We start from the raw sequence: 16,051 nt of genomic DNA, 5'->3' as shown, positions 1-16,051 counted from the left end.
GGTTTCACTCTTTCTAGAACCAAGTATCTTCAGATAATGAGGGTCTGTACACATTTGCCTCTCTTGACTGGTGTCCCATCCGGACAGGAGCCCTGGCACAGCTGTTCCTGGAGTCCCCCGAGAAGGAGGGAACACAACCCATTGTGACCTGAGGACAGAAAACCTCACCGTTGTACCTGGAAATTCCAGTATTCCACACGTGATCATTTCTGATCGTCTCTAGGAAAGAGAATGTCAGCACGTGAAAGTAAAGACTCTGTAAATGTGTCACTAGGCTGTTTGCTTGTTACACAGAGAAAATTTTTATTTCCACGAGAGAAGAATCCGGCTCACAAACAGTATATCGGGTCGGGGCTCTGTACAGAAGGGGGACCTCGGGAACTGGGGGGGGTGCATAGAGGGGCTGCCCCTGGAATGTCTCTCTTCAGTCCAGGGTCTCTGACTGCCTGCCTTAATATCCCTGCTTCTGGAACCCGGCCGCAGCCGTCAGGACATATGGGGTGATGAGAAGCTAACGTCAGAGGCTCCAGAGACGTATGCAACGTGGGGCCGGGAGACACAAATTCCACACCCAAGGTACAATTAACTGCAGGGCTTGACTGGGACCAGACAAGTGTCTGGGGGCACAGCTGGGAAGAGAGAGAGACGGTGATTTTCAGCCTTGGAACTTTTCGGGATGGTGTCAAACTTCTCAGATTCATCATTGTAAGCAACTGAGTTGACCGTGTGTAAGGAATAAGGCTCCGCTGTCAGGCCTGTCGCCAGGAGCTTCTAGACCCTCCATCATCGCCAGGAGCACTCCAGTGAATCGGGGGTCTTTCCCCACCGTGGGCAGGAACAGTGATGCGGCCGGGAGGCTGTGCGGTGGAGTCACCGGGACCCTGCAGTCACGGCTCAGAGCTAGGATCAAGCTCAACCCAGTGTAGACCTCCTAAGGGCAGGGTCAATCAGCCAGAGGGCGTCTTACCCCTGACACTCCAACCCTCATCTGTGTGACCCATGGCCTCAGGTGGAGAAGGGGGTTAACAGTTCAAGAGAGTCTTTGGAGCCGGGCCCCTGGTTCAGAGCAGAGGTTCTTTGTCATTTGCTCCTCCCCCCTTGCCCTCCATTTTCTTGCAGGTGAAAACCATATTCATTTTCCAGGTCTCTTCACAAATGATGATTTAAGGGTAGAGGACTCAGAAGAATGAAGTCATGTGATATGCTTTAAAAAACAAGCCACTGCCTCTTCGACGTTTTGCCTTTTCCCCGCCCACTGTCATGTGTTTGTTTTTATTTTTTTAATGTTTATTTATTTTTGAGAGACACAGAGACAGAGCGTGAGCAGGGGAGGGGCAGAGAGAGAAGGAGACACAGAGTCCAAAGCAGGCTCCAGGCTCTGAGCTGTCAGCACAGAGCCCGACGCAGGGCTCGAACTCACAAACCGCGAGATCATGACCTGAGCTGAAGCCCGCCGCTTAACCGACTGAGCCACCCAAGTGCCCTGTTTACTTTAAATACATATAAATGTACATGGCAATTAAAGATGATAAATCTTTAAAGAAGAAAAGAAAAGAAGCATGTAAGCCAATTCTTTCTTTATCTTGGATACAGAATCCTTTTGAATCAATTCTTATACAATCAATGCTGGAAGGAGGAGACAAATTATTAAATTCCATCAATTTCCATAAGGAGTCTGCTGTCTAGCGATGAGGCATCATCTGCCTGAGTTTATCTGCCAATCTGGCTTTCAAACAAGAAAATGACACTTATGCATTCCATTTTTAGTGAATGGGCTGCCAAAAACATGCCCTACAAAGTGGAATAGGGCAATAGCTGCACCCTTGATGTGTCTGCTAGGCGAGGAGGGGTGTGCCTGCAGTCAGGCCAGCGGGGGTGATGAACTCCCGTTCTCAGGTCACTGCGGAGAAGCAAGGGGCACTTGGTCGTGTTGCCGAAAACATATCCCAAGCCCAGAAAGCCGCCGTTCGAAGACCTGGTGGTGAGCCTGGCTGCCGTGACCTGAGTACTGAAGTGTGAGCGGGGTGGATCTGAGGGTCCTGAGTGGGGAGCTGCAGGGGCAGGGGTAAGGCTGGAGGCGAAGCGGGGCTGTGCTCCTGAAGGTGCCCAGAGCCAGTTTAGCCAGTGGGGCCAGGAAGGCCCAGTGCTCATGGAGGAGGCTCAGATAGAGGCAAGAGAAGCCCTTCAGGGTCCATCACCGTAATCCAGGCCAGGATGGAGGACCCGAGAGCAGGCTTTGGGGAAGGCTGGAGACCAGACAGCACAGGCAGAGCTAACACAGCCCATCATCGGCCACTGGCTCGGACGTGGACCCAGAGGAGGGAGGCATCAGGGTCGACCACGCGTTTCTGGCTCCGGCTCTTAGGTGACTGGCGACCAGTTCACTGTGCAAAGACCAACGGGAAGGTTCAGATTTGCAAGGGGAATGAGTTCTGCCCACAGGAGGGCTGGTGTCCCGTTGGGTGTGATGTGGCCGTCAGGGCAATGAGATGGAGAGGTCAAGACACAGTTGTTGAAAGGGGCCTGACATCAGGCACGAGAGACCCTTGGCATTGGGAGTCACTCCTACGGGGACAGATATGGGGGGCGGGGAGAGGGGGCAGGGAAAGAATAGCAAATGGGAAGAGAAACGTATCAAGGATGGAATGGCAACATCGAAGGAAGGAAGAAGGGAAATGAGAGTGGTCAGAATGGAGGTTGAAGGGACTAGAGGTTTTGACAAAATAAAAGAACAAGAATTTTGAGAACAGGAGTGCAAGATCTGGATGGTTGGGGGGGGGGTTGGTTCAGAAGGGGGATGAACGTGCTTAAGCCAACAGGCTACCAAGGGAGTCCTAAGACCCGCTGACCAGCTCCTAGGGCTCTGAGAGTCCTGCCTCCAACTTTGAAGCTTGAGTTTTATTCTCAGGGCAACAGGAGACCCCTGCTTATGGCAAGGAGCTTGCTTCTGTGACCCACAAGCCACGGGGCTCCAGACGCAGGCCATGGACCCCTCCTCAAGGGGCCCGACGGGTGGGGAGAAGACCCTCAGAACCTCTGGTCTCTGAACTTCCTGCTGCCTCTACTTGTAAGTCATCTGCTCCATGGCTGTACTCGGTGGCTTCCCTTTGCTCAGAATCACCCAGGACAGGGAAATGGGTCCTGTCTCCACAAGGAGACCATGGAAGCCCCCCATCCTCATTATCCTACACAGAAACCAGCATGCTGCTTTGAGCCTTCTTGTTTCCGTTTTTATGTTTTTTTGTTTTGTTTTGTTTTGGATTTTTTTGGTGCCATTAACCTTCAACGGCCTAGAGAGGAAACTTCAAACTCGTTGGGTGGCTCAGTCGGTTAAGCGTCCAACTTTGGCTCAGGTCATGATCTCACGGTTCGTGGGTTCAAGCCCCGCGTCAGGCTCTGTGCTGGCAGCTAGCACAGAGCCTGGAACCTGCTTCGGATTCTGGGTCTCCCTCTCTCCCTGACCCTCCTCTGCTCACTCTGTCTCTCAGAAATAAATAAAAAATTAAAAAAAAAAAATCAAACTCCTAACCTTGCTTACAAGGCCCTTCACACTCTGATTTTGCCTCCCACCATACCCTCTGGCCATGTCCCTCATGGCTACTAAATCCATCCCACCTTCCAGCTTCTCTGTGCTTCTCTCTATTCTCTGAAATTGCCTAGTCTTTTTTTTTTTTAATGTCTGTTTATTTATTTTGAGAGAGAGAGAGAGAGTGGGGGATGGTCAGAGAGGGGGAGAGAGAATCCCAAGCAGCTCTGTCAGTGCAGAGCCCAATGCAGGGCTTGAACCGTGAGATCATGACCTGAGCCGAAATCAAGGGGGGGACACTTACCCGACTGAGCCCCCCAGGTGCCCCTGCCACCACACTGCACATAGACTACAATAGGAATGTCTCTCTCCCCCACCCAACACACACCTGGAGTTGTGCAGTGCACAACCCACACTGCCATGCATAGCCATCCTGCCCTTTTAATGATGCCCTGCCTCTGTATATTCTTTCCTTGTTTGGAATGTCTTTGGTTCTCCTTTCTATCCTCTCTCTAAAACGTCTCCCAACTCCTTTGGGTAAGTTCTTTGCTTCCCTTCCCAGACTCCCTTAGCAGCTTGAACAAGCCAATCAGCTCACATTCGACTCTAGTGATCTGCTTACTTGTCTGTCCCTCCCATAGTCTGAGGGCAGAGTCACGTTCCATTCACTATTTTGTTTCGGTTTTGTTTTCATTTTAAATCCCAAGTGCCCAGCCACATAAAGAGTGCTCATAAAAAACCATTTTTTTAAGTAGGATATACAAGCCTGGGCAAATGCTCTCACACCATCATATCCAGGGAAGAATCATTCCTAATTATGTCTTTTTGAATAAATAGTCTTTAAGGCAGATTTCATCACCTACAAAGTTCAGAAGATTCTAGGAGTTGCTCACATTCATGTATTTATTCAACAAATATTTACTAAACACCTACCATGCCCCAGGCACTGTGCTGGGGTGGGCATTCCACAGAGGACACAGCAAAGCCCAGCCTTGTTGAGCCTACCTTCTAGCAAAGGGGAATGGGGAAGAGTTAGTCAATAAACAAAAAGACCAGAAGTCTTTGAGTATGGTAGACGGTAACAAGTGCTAAGGAGAAAAATTATCCTGGGAGGGGGTGGGGGGGCAGACCTAGATGTCAGCGGCAGAAGGCAAGGACTTTGCTACTTTAGATGGGAGGTCAAAGACGGCTGCTGATGGGAACATCAGTGGGGAATCTGCCCAAAGTCCTTACTTAAAAGATATTTTTGAGCACCACGTCTGTGCTTAGTGTTGCCAACTGCTTTCTCTGCTTCCATGAGAGAGCTTTTATTTCACCCATCTTGCCATATCTTCAGGTGCGTACAGGCAGCCATTGCTGCGCCTACCGACATGTGAGAACTCTGAGGAGGGAGGGCCAAGGGCACTTTCCCCAAAAGGAAAGGACAGACTCAGTGGCAGCCCAGCTCCAGGGCTCAGCCTCCTGCCTTCGCATGGAAAGGAAGAGGACAGAGCCCCCCGGATGGACCTGCTCTGCTTTGCTTCCTGCTTAGAGACATCTTACTGAGGGCATAAGCGCTGGGGAGTCGGTGGCCCTCTCAGGCACTCTGAGGATGCTTCCTCATTTGTCACATGGAGATTTTAACACCACTCCTGCCTCGGAACCCTGTCCCAGGGCCAAAGATAAAACATGTATTAAAGGCCGGTTATGAAACAGGGCACATGGTCAGCTCTGTCGCTTTTCTTCACAAGACAGATGGTGGGTTTCTTGTCCACTTGCGGCCGCCATACTTCTTGCCAACTCACCCCTCCCATTTCCCTTTTTCTTTACTCCCGAAAGGTGCTTTCCTTTCTCTTGCCTCACCTAATTCTTGCACCATCACAGGGAGCAGACCTGTTTAAGAGATTGGGAGTCTGAGACCCAGACAAGGGGAGTGACAGGGTCATCAGTTAACCCGTGGCCAAGCAGAAATTCAATTCAGGTTTCTCCTTTCTTCTTCCCCTCCGTAACTACCTTTACAGCTTCAATCACTGCCCTGGCTACATGCACACACAGACATCCACATGCACACACAGACACGCGCACACGCACACACTACAGATGAGGTTCCATAGTGGGACAGGGCTTGGGTCTGCAGATAAAGCTCTAAAAATATCACTTTCCAGTTACCTTTGATAATGCTACTCTCATCAATGAGTCTGATTTAGCGAATCTATATTTGGGTACAACTTGAAGTCTGGGCTTAACTTATCGATTTGGATGAAGGGCATTTTCAAAGCGCAGTCTTGCTCAATATAAAGCTAAATGCTGGTGAGTCCTGGAATTTTCCAGAATTCCAACTTTCCTGAAAATGCTAAAATTCTAAATGAGGCAGTAACTTGGACAGACAGGAGGCTGGCTCCTTCCCCTAAGTGATTCTGCTGCTAAGCGCTAGGGAATGATGCAAATGTGGTGAGTGGCTAATAATTAAAGGATTTAATTAAGCATCGTCTGGGAACGTGTCTAGTAGTGCCGTGTGTGCATTGGCAGCCCCAAGCAGTCGGGTGGTTATGGCAGGGAGGGAAGCATTGTTAAAGGCAAAGGAACTGATTATTTGGGGAAGATTTTCTACTCTGAGGGTAAAAAGAAACACATGTTAACTACTGATAATACACATTTGGGGCAAGCGTTTCAATGAAAATGGTAAAAACAGGGGTTTTAATTAATATCCCATTATTCACTGTTATGGAGCCAACATCTAGCACCTGGGGAAATGGAGGCCAAGAACAAAAGCACTGTATTTCTGGACCTGACCCACTGTAGGTGGTCAACGAATGTTCAAGGTTGAAGTAGTAAATGGATAAACAAACACCAAAATATAATGTTTAGTCCCCCCCAAAAAAGAAAGAAAGAGACAAAGAAAGAAAGAACGAAATAAGGAAGGGAGGAAGGGAGGAAGGAAGGAAAGAAGAAAGAAAGGAAGGAAAGAAGAAAGAAAGAAAGAAGAAAGAAAGAAAGAAAGAAAGAAAGAAAGAAAGAAAGAAAGAAAGAAAGAAAGAAAGAAAGAAAGAAAAAGAAAAGAAAGAGCCCTATACAGGATACAAAATCTGTACATGCAGTGATCCAACTATGCAAGCAAAGATATGGAAAAAGAAACAAAGGAAATGTTAGTGGCTATTTGTGATAGATAAGATCATGATGGGTGTTTTTCCTTTCCTTCTTCTTGATTTTCTATATTTTTAAACTGTAAATACATATAATATAAATATATATATTAATCTAAAACACTATATTTTATATATTATTTGTTTTATACAGCATTAACTTTATACTTATACATTTATAGTTTCTATGTTATAGATTATATAATTACAAATTATTATGTCATAATATGCATATTATATATATCCAAACCCATAAAAATAGAAAAAAATATACATCAAAACTCCCCCCAAAATGCTATTTAAAATTTTTTTTAATATTTATTTATTTTTGAGAGAGAAAGAGAGAAACAGAGGGTGAGCAGGGGAGGTGCAGAGAGAGAAGGAGACACAGAATCTGAAGCAGGCTCCAGGCTCTGAGCTGTCAGCACAGAGCCCCAAGCAGGGCTTGAACTCACAAACCACGAGATCATGACCTGAGCCAAAATCAGAAGTTTAATCAACTGAGCCACTCAGCTGCTTCAAAAATGCTCTTTCTGATGAAGCACCAAAATCACAGATGGATAAGACATTAGGAATGATCCATTTATTTCATTTGTTCTCTCAGTCAGTCAACAAACAACTAATTAGGCAACTGTACCTATTATGCTTGGCCATCTGTTGGGTGTGGTCTTTGCACTTACCATAGCCCATATAGTCTTGCAAAGTTTCCCATCCATGGTTAACCCTGTAACCATTCCTACGTGCTTGGTACTATCATTGTTCTAATTTCCAAATGAGGAATCTGTCAAGGTCATACATCTATTCAGCAGGAGCCTAACCAAGGCATCGAACCCCAGAATTGCCGCTCTTAACAGCTCTACCAGCCGAGTCTCCTGGTGGCCAGGTCAGACCAACCCCTCAAACCGTGACTATCCCCAGACATTTATACTCTGTCTTCCTTCACCTACCACTCACTGGCTTGGTTCAGCCTTCAGCACCACACAGAGCAGACTTTCACCTACTGAATGGCCCCATATTCTCTTCAAGCCCTATGTGTTCCAGATGAAACATTCCTGGATCCTTCAACTACTGTCAGGGTTTCCTATGACCTAGTATGCCCCCACTCTCCTCCAGACTGTTCTAATTTACCAAAGTCCTTAGCATTCAGCTCTATAGCAGAGTTTCTTGTAGCAATTTGGCCATGCAGATGAACATACCCCACACTGCTCTGTGTGGTCTGACTATCACAGAGGATAATTTCTCTTGACCCACACCAGGCTTCTATTATCATGACTCAGAAGCATGCTCATTTTGGCTTTGCTGCATAGATTTTTTTTTTAACATTGAACGTACATGTTTTTAGTATGTAGCATACATATATTAAGTCCTTTGTGGTAACAAATGCTAAACTAGAGATGCAAGTAATTCCCCCAGGCTGTAGACAAAAACTTCAATTATTTGAAAGCAAAACTAATAAAAACACTGTAATATGTGACAATTATATTCACAGGTCAAATCACCAAGCCCACTACAGCCCTCCCATAATTGAAATACATCTTGGTTGAGATAATGTACCAAACATTAGTAAGGACTCATATTTTTTAGCATGAAAAAGCCACTGGAACATAGGAAGTACCCAATATTATCTTAGGAGATGTAAAGCCATTTTCTGGCCATTTTCTGGCATGTACTTATACTGTTAATTATTAAAGCAAAAATATTGAACATGATATGTCTTATTTTTCTTAAATTCCAGGGTTTGAGATAAAGAAAATTTCATTAAAGCAGGTATAAGAGGTGCTTAAGGATTTTAAGGACAGACTCTGGAGATTCTGGAAAGGTCCGAGGAGAGCATGAGAGATCCGTGGTGCTGGTACTTTGTGTCTAAAGCAACTTTTAAACACCCCTGCCCTTTTTCCTGATACAGCCTGCAATTGCATTACTCTTGATCTGAAATCTTCCCTTCTATTCTTCAGAATGTCTTATTTTTGGTTCCACAATCATTGTGGGATGAAGGTCAAGAATGAGGGTCTAACCAGGGGCATGAATGCCCAGAAGCCTTAGACTAAACTGAATCTAGGGACCCCGCAAAGTTGTCAGGACTCTCTCCATCCCTGGACTCCCCTTTCTGTGATGGCTTCATCTCAGGCAGTTTCCTGAGTTTTAGAGACAAAGAGGCCTCCAGAATTTCTAGGCTCATATTTCAACATCTTAATCACACCCAAGGCCAAAAAAAAAAAAAAAGCGGGGGGTGGGGCTTCTCTTTCCCATAGTTCCCACACAATTTCCAGGTCTGACTCTCACTGGACCAATCTGAGTCACATGCCCATCCCTCAGCCAATCATAACCAGAGGAATGGCAAACACCATCCCAATCCAAGTCATGCACCCACTCCTGAAGCAGATGCAAGGGTGAGTAGAAAGGAGGCAAAGCCACATCAGCTTTATCCAAAACAAATGGACACATGGCTGTGGAATGGAAAAGGGGTATTTGTCAACACGAAAGGAGCTTGACCCATAGAAGAATGAACAGATGATGGATGGAAAAAACCACCAAATATCTCGTATAGGGAAGAGAGGAATTTACTGAGACCCTACTATGTGACAAACGCAGATGCCCTTAAAAGACATAAATCATCCTCTCAGATGAAAAGGCAGGTAACCACTTAGTGAATCAGCCCACAGCTAAGAGTTAAGCAAAACCCAAGGCAAGTAGGTGAGGGTCTCCTGGTGACAGGATTAAGAAGGAATGGAGGCAAGGAAAACCTTTAGGGGAGACCACAGTACTGGAAGAGAAAATAATACGTGCAAGGGATGCTCCTAGACCTGCTCTCTGTCAACTTGGTCTGTAATAATTACACCAGAGAGAATATTGACATAAAATCCCAGCCCGGAGACCATCTGGAGTAAATGGCCTTTTAGCAACATGGTATCACCTGTTGTACCCTTCCAAGGATTGAGGAACTACAATTTCCAGAATCCCTCCCTAGTGTGGGTCCAAGTCAGGGTTTGCCAATGAGACCTGCACGGTGCCCTAGGAACACAGGCCATTCTTCTCTTCTCTTCTCTTCACAGCAGACATGTGAGCAGAGATCACGTTGCTTCTCAGCCAATTGTGAATCACCCATTCTGCTACTACAGACTAAGCCAATTGGTAGAAACTTCTGCAGAATTCTTAACAATGAGAGCAATTTCCTTAGAAGCTTTTGAGAAGCCTGAGGTCTTCAGTGTCAACTTCCCTGACCTTCTGGCTGCAGCTTTCCTGATTTTTTTGCAGTAACTTTTCTGAACTTTGTAACCCTAGCTCTTCTAATACTTATATAAATCCTAATTCCTTTATTCCTGGAATACTTAGATTTGTTCCATTTCCCTGAGCAAATCCAGACTGATAGAGAACTCCAGCATACAAAGGACCCTGTCCTGAGATCAGGCTCTACAGTCTGAGAATGCCAACCAATGTGCCTTGCAGACCTGAAGAAGTTTTAAGCTCTACGAATATACTTTTATTTACCCTGTCTTTTTCCTACCATGTCACTGAATTTAGAGGAGTAATCAATAAATAACTTAATTTAGAAAGTTGACTTTTTAAGTCACAAATGATATTGCCATACTGAAGAAAGACCAGTATGGATGAGGTTCACTCCAATTACTGACAGTAGTGGGATTCTCCATCTCCCTCTCTCTCTCTCTGTCTCTGTCTCTCTCTGTCTCTCTGTCTCTCTGTCTCTCTCTCTCTCTCTCTCTCACACACACACACACACACACACACACACACAGAAATCTCCCAGAATATTTCAGCCTCTTGAGTCAAATATATCTAATTAAAATCCCCAGGAGCTAAGACAGCCTAGAGGGCCTTGAGTGTGGGCAAAAATAACTAACAATAATTAAGGGCATACCACTTGTTTATTATGTTTATTGCCATTTTTAACTACTGCCCAGGTTAAGATGCCAATAGAAGCAGGATAAATAAGGAAATATGTGGAGTAGGGCTTTTCTGTTGCACCTCCATCACTCAACTCCAGTCATCTGGAGTCTGGGCCATGATGCTCTGGGCCACTTATTTAAGATGCTATGGCCTGAAAACAACAAAAGCAGAAAGTTCTTAATCAATTAATTAGATTATAGCCCTGCCATCTTTAAATACATGATTTTTTAAAAACTTTTTAAAATGTTTATTTTTTAGACAGAGACAGAGTTTGAGCAGGGGAAGGGCAGAGAGAGAGAGAGGGAGACAGAATCCAAAGCAAGCTTCAGGTTCTGAGCCAACAGCATAGAACCCAATGTGGGGCTTGAACCCATCAACTGTGAGATCATGACCTGAGCCAAAGTTGGATACTTAACCGACTGAACTACCCAGGCACCCCCTCCATGAATTCATGTAGAGCCTGCAGGTGATGGTGAGAGGTGCCTGGCCTTCATAAGTAGCTAGGCCTTGGTTAATATCCTGCTTTTGATCCTTAATAGATGTTTACACTATATTTAAATTGTTGAGCCCAAGTTTTCTACATCTGTAAAACAAGTATAACAGTATCACTAATGAAATAGATACAATTATTTTTACACATAAGGAAACTTGCCAAGACCAATAATGGTCCCAGGGATAGCTAGAGGGGAGATGGCTTTATTATTTTTTAAATGTTTATTTATTTATTTTGAGGTGGGGAGGAGCAGAGAGAGAGAGAATCCCAAGCAAGCTCCATGTAGCACAGAGCCTGATGCAGGGCTCCATCTCACAGTTTGTTAGATCATGACCTGAGCCAAAATCAAGAGTCAGATGCTTAACCGACTGAGCCACCCAGGTGCCCTAAGGTGAGGGTACTTTGTACTCTTCCATAATCTCCATCAGCACCTTCCCACCCAAGAGCTTAATCTAAGTAAAAGTGATGCTCTGGCTGTAGAAATGCAATTCAATTTTGCAATTTAATGTTGAAATAAAATTCAGAAGAAACTCCTAGCCTTTTCCTAGCAGAATGCTGTCCCATCCCCACCCAGTTCCTGCTTTATAAGCTGCCACTTCCAAAATAAAATCAGCTTTAAATGAGGATAATCTCTCTAAGATATTTCTTCTGATGACAGTGTTCCAAAATGCTACTTCGACGCCTCCTATGAATACAATCATTAGGTTAATGACTTTAAATATCTGGGTTAACTCTCCAGTTTGAACTATCCCATGAGACAAATGTGAGAATGACTAGGTATAAAATGAATTCACTTACTGGGAGTTAAAACATGGTGAGTAGTTGAAAAAGATCAATAAAATTGAAAGCCTCTAGCCAGCTAAGAAAAAGAGAAAAAATACAACTTACTGATACTAGAATGAAAGGGGAAGATACCATTACAGTCCTCAGGGGAATTAAAAGTATTATAAAGGTTTACTATAAATAACTCTATGCCCACAAATTTGATACCTTAGATGAAAGGACCGATTCTTTAAAAAAGAAAGTCTGTCAAAATTCACATAAGAAAAAATAGATGGTGTGACTAGACTTACATTTATTAAATAAATTAAACTAATGGTGAATAATCTTCCAAAACAGAAAACACCAGACCCAGCTAAGTTCTCTGGTCAACTCTACAAAACATTGAAGGAAGAAATTATACCAATTCTCTACAATCTCTTTCAGAGGATAAAAGCCAGAGGAATACTCAGTAACTTATTCTCTGAGGTAAACATTACCCTAATACCAAAACCATCACCTAATAAAATATTAGCAAATCAAATCCAAAAAAGGATGAGGAAAAGAATTATGCACCACAACCAAGTGGGATTTATCTCAGATATGTAAGGCTGGTTCAATATTTGAAAATCAATTAGTGGAATCCATCACATCAAAAGACTAAGAAAAATCACATACTCATCAATAGATGAGAAAAAGCATTTTACAAAACCCAACAGCCATGCATGACAAAAACTCTCCATAAAGTAGGAATAATACAAAACTTTCCCTACTTGATAAAAGCTACCTACAAAAAAACCTACAGATAACATTATACTTAAGAAATGTGAAGCTTTGCCACTAAGGTATGAGGCAAAGACACCTTCACTCACCACTCCTTCTCAATATGAAACTGGAAGTCCTTGCTAATATAATCATGAAGAAAAAGGAATAAAAAGTATATAGAGAAAAAAACTTTTTTTAATTCACAGATGACATGACTGCCTATATAGAAAATCTGAAATAATCAACAAAACCCCTGGAAATAATAAAGGATCGTAGTGAGGCTGTAAGATACCAGATCAATATGCAAAAGTCAATTGCTTTCCTATATACCAACAGTGAACAAGTGGAATCTGACATTTAAAACATGACACTATTAAGATTATCACCAACAAATAATAAAAACTACATACATCTAAAAATATGTAAAAGACCTATATGAGGAAAACTATAATGCTCTGATGAAAGAAATAAAAGAACTAAACAAATGAGGAGATATTCCATGTTCATGGTTAGGAAGACTCAATATTGTAAGATGTCAGTTCTTCCCAACTTGACCTACAGATTCAATGCGATCTCCATCAAAATCCCAGCAAGTGATTTTACAGAGAGTCCAAAGACCCGTGGTAACCAATACAATATTGAAGGAGAAGAACAATGTTGGAGGATGGAGCTACCCAACTTCACGATTTAGGGGATAAATCTACAGTAATGAAAATTGTGTGGTCTTAGTGAAAGAATAGAAAAACAGACCAATAGAACAGAGTAGAAAGCCCAGAAATAAATCTCCATCAATACAGTCAATTAAACTTTCACCAAGGAGCAAAGGCAATACAAAGGAGCAAAGACAGTTTAACAAATAGTTCTAGAACAACTGAATGTTCACATGAAAAGAATGAATCCTACACCGTTCACAAAAATTAACTCAAAATGTATCTTAGACCTAAATGTAAAACACAAAAGTATAAAACTCCTAGAGGATAATGTAGGAGAAAATCTAGAAGACCTTGCGTGTGGTGATGCCTTTTTGGATTTGAAAGACACAATCCACCACAGAACTAGCTAAGCTAGACTTCTGTAAAATTAAATATGCTTCCCAAAAAAACCCAACCAACAAAACAAACAAAAACAAACAAACAAACAAACAAACAAAAAACCAATGTCAACAGAATTAGAAGACAAGCTACAGACTGGTAAAAAATTTTTGCAAAAGACACATCTGATAAAGAATTGTTATCCTAAATATATGAAGACCTCTTAATACTCAATAATAAGAAGACAAATAGCCTGACTAAAGCAGGGGCCAAAGACTTTAACAGACACCTCATTAAAGAAGATATATAATGGTAAACGAGCATACAAAAAGATGCTTCACGTCACAGGTCATCAGGGAAATGGCAAATTAAAACAATGAGACACACTACACACCCACTAGAATGGCCAAAGTCTGGAATACTGACAAGAGCAAATGCTGGCAAGGATGTACGNAGAAGATATATAATGGTAAACGAGCATACAAAAAGATGCTTCACGTCACAGGTCATCAGGGAAATGGCAAATTAAAACAATGAGACACCACTACACACCCACTAGAATGGCCAAAGTCTGGAATACTGACGAGAGCAAATGCTGGCAAGGATGTATAGCAACAGGACCTCTCATTCGTTGCTGGTGGGAATACAAAATGGTGCGTCTACTTTCCAAGACTGTTTGACAGTTTCTTATAGATTTAAACATATTCTTACTGTACAATCCAGCAATCCTTGGTATTTTACCCAAATGAACTGAAAAACTATGCCCACACAAAACCTGTGTACACGTGTTTATAGCAGCTATTTATAATGGCCCAAACTTGGAAGCAACCAAGATATCCTTTGGTAGGGAAATGGATAACTAAATTGTAATATGCCCAAACAATGAGATATTACCCAACACTAAAAATAAATGACCGTATGATTTCACTAATAAGTGGAATTTGAGAAACAAAACAAAGAAAAAGAGGCAAGCCAAAAAATAGACTATTAAATACAGAGAACACAGTGGTGGTTGCCAGAGGGATGTAGGTGGGAGGAAGGGTGAAATAGATAAAGGAGATTGAGACTACTTAGTGCAACAAGCACTGAGAAATGTATACAGTTGTGGAATCATTATACACCCGAAAGTGATATAACACTATATGTTGATTATATCTTAATAAAAAACAAAAAATGACAATAAAGAAATGAGCTATCAGCCATGAAAAGTCATGAAGGAACCTTAAATACATAACCTAAGTGAAAGAAGCCAATATGAAAAGGCTACATACTATATGATTCCAACTATATGACATTCTGGGGAAAGCAAAACCATGGAGATAATGAAATAGCCTTTGCCAAAGATTTAGAGAGTTGGGGGAGAGGCAAAATACAGAGTCGGGATAAATGGGCAAAGTACAGAAAATGTTCAGGGCACTGAAAACACCTTGTATGATATTATAATGATGGATATATGTTATTATATATTTGTCCAAATGCATAGAATGTACAACACCAAGAGTAAACCCTAATGTAACCTACGGACTTTGATTATGTGTCAGTGTAGAGGTCATCAGCTGTAACAAATATACCACCCTGGTGATTGATGCTGATGATGGGAGAGCTATGCATGTATGGGGGCAGAGGGCATACAGCTAATATTTGTACCTTCTTCTCAATTCTGTTATGAACCATAAGCTGTTCTAAAAAATATCTTCAAAAAAAATAAATGATATGGAAAGAGAAAATGGTGATGGGCTTTTGACTGGCTACTCTAGTTGTAGGACCTATCCATATGGAGCAAATTTTTCAAAACTCTCCCCAGCTCTGTCAATCATTCATCCACTCTATATAAATAAAGATTAATTAATTAATAAATTACTCAGTAAAGGCTAATTAACAAAGATTACGGACGCTTTGCCATATGGTGTGCTGGGTTCCCAGGGGACATTCTCATGGACAAGACAGACACGGTCCCTGTACCACAGTCCCATCCAACCCCAGCGTTGTGTCACTCAACTTCTTTTTCTCTCATTATTATCCTGACACCCCACCCCACCTCCCTACCTGGAACTTTTTAAGATTTTTTTCCTGAATTACTTCCCACAGAACTTTAATACCACAGATATACTGTATATCTGTGCCTTATACATAAAATGAATAAGGGTTTTTTTCATCTCTCAAGGATTGACTTTTGCCCCTTTCAGTACAATATCGTCCCCATTGAGAATGCATAGATATACCAGAATAGAACAAATCCAGAAGCTGAAAGACCCTTGGAGCCCAATAATCTATGTCAGGGTGGGGGTAGGGATGGAGGGAAAATGTGTAACAAAGTTGACAAATTAATCAATTAAAATCAAACCAAAAGAGGGGCGCCCGGGTGGCTTAGTCGGTTAAGCGTCCGACTTTCGCTTAGGTCATGATCTCACGGTTCGTGGGTTCGAGCCCCGCGTCGGGCTCTGTGCTG

This window comes from Crocuta crocuta, unplaced genomic scaffold, assembly GCF_008692635.1.
Source record: "Crocuta crocuta isolate KB4526 unplaced genomic scaffold, BGI_CrCroc_1.0 scaffold138, whole genome shotgun sequence".
Taxonomy (NCBI): Eukaryota; Metazoa; Chordata; class Mammalia; order Carnivora; family Hyaenidae; genus Crocuta; species Crocuta crocuta.
This window is presented reverse-complemented; position numbering follows the sequence as displayed.